Here is a 2213-nt window from a genome sequence, read left to right as displayed (position 1 = left end):
CAATTCTGCAACATGTTTAACCAGTTGAATTGTTTGCTGCGCTAGGCCTAGTTTGCTTTATAAATGTTGTTTCGTGTTCCAAATCTAGAAAAACATGCTAAAATGCTGAAGAAATTAGCCTTGGAATTCCCCCCATAGAGAATGGAAGCATTCTAAGCACATGCTGGGCACATACTCTATTTTTGATAGAAGAAAATATACAAAAGAATAAAGCATATGACTAGAAATGTATAATGAATGATGTACAGTGCCTTCAGAAAGTTTTCACACTTCTTCCACATTTTGTTGTGTTACAGCCTGAAGACCTGTTGGTCACTGGCCTACACACAATACCCCATAATGGTATATCTTTAAAGAGTAACTTAATTAATCCCACAGACATTGAATATCCCGTTGAGCATGGTGAAGTTATTAATAATTACACTTTGGATGGTGTATCAATACACCCAGTCACTACAAAGATACATACTTCCTTCCTAACTCTGGAAGAAAAACTGAGAGAGAAGAAACTACTCAGGTGAATTTACCTTGAGGCCAATTGTGACTTTAAAACAGTTATAGAATTGTATGGCTATGATAGGAGAAAACTGAGGATGGATCAACAACCTTGTAGTTACTCCACAATCTTAATCTAATTGACAAATTGAAAAGGAGGAAGTCTGTACAGAATACAAATATTCCTAAACATATATTTGGTTTGCAACAAGGCAGTGATGTAATTCACTTTTTGTCCTGAATACAAAGTGTTATGTTTGGGGAAAAGCCAGTACAACACATTACTGACTACCACTCTCCATATTCAAGCATAGTGGTGGTTGCATCATGTTATGGGTATGCTTGTAATCGTTAAGGACTGGGGAGTTTTTTAGGATAAAAAAGAAACGGAATGGAGCTAAGCACAGGCAAAATCTTAGAGGAAAACATGGTAAAGTCTGCTTCCCACCAGACACTGGGAGAGGATTTCACCTTTCAGCAGGACAATAACCTTATAGCAATCTACACTGGAGATTCTTACCAAGAAGACAGGGAATGTTCCTGAGTGGCTGAGTTACAATTTTGACTTAAATCTGCGTCTATGTCAAGACCTGAAAATGGTTGTCTAGCAATGATCAACAACCAATTTGACAGAGCTTGAAAATTCTGAAAAGAATAATGGGCAAATGTTGCACAATCCAGGTGTGGAAAGCTCTTAGAGACTTACCCAGAAAGACTCACAGCTGTAATCGCTGCCAAAGGTTATTCTAACATGTATTAAACTCAGGGGGTGGAATAATTATCTAATCAAGATACTCTGTATAAGCGTTTTATTTTTGAATTAATTTTTTTAACAAATGTTAGAATACTTCTTTCACTTTGACTACTATACAGAGTATTTTGTTTAGATTGTTCACAAAACATGACAATGAAATAAATGTTTATCCCACTTTGTAACACAACATTTTTTTTTTTTTAAGTCAAAAGGTGTGAATAATTTTTGAAGGCACTGTATCCATGTTGCTGTCCTTTTGAGGGTTGCCATTTGACATGTACAGAATTTCCACAACACACAATTGTGCGGTAAATATAGCTATTCTGGTTTTTGTGAATGTGAGAGAAATCATACTGCTTGAGCAGTATAATCATGGATCTCGAACATGTTATTTATTTTTAACATGTTATTTCTTCATGCTACTCTGAGTCCACGCGGGAAATACTATAGGTCTCCTTCCGCATGCCGGTATATAATTATTATAATACCATATTGAGGATATTTCTTGAGGATACTTCTTGAAGCCAATTTGTTAACATGCAGAGAATGACCTCTCGTAGCGCATTAGACGTACTGTAAATTAAATGAAACCCCTGGATTCAATCAATACTCAGAGACACAGTAAGGACGTCAACAAACAGAACATGTTTACTCCCATACCAGTAACGATGACCTAATAACGACCTTTGGTGAGACCTCAGTTAAAGGAAAGCACATTGTGTTTGATGTGGACGTGGCTTTTGACTGTCTCTGCTCCTACATTGAACAGGCCTCGAGAGCCTTCCTTCCTCTCTCCACCCCCATCTACCAAAATGAATCTCTACTCTGTCATCATTGCATCACCAGAACGAGGCCACCTCTCGGGGAAAGCGGAACACACAGAGAGATGAGTTCCATCAAGGGCAGACATCTCATCTCTCCTACAGAGCAAAACAGAAAATGGCAATTGTGCTATATGTATTCT

This window comes from Oncorhynchus tshawytscha, linkage group LG17, assembly GCF_018296145.1.
Source record: "Oncorhynchus tshawytscha isolate Ot180627B linkage group LG17, Otsh_v2.0, whole genome shotgun sequence".
Lineage (NCBI taxonomy): Eukaryota > Metazoa > Chordata > Actinopteri > Salmoniformes > Salmonidae > Oncorhynchus > Oncorhynchus tshawytscha.
The sequence above is the reverse complement of the archived record's forward strand: the minus strand, read 5'-3'. Positions refer to the sequence as shown.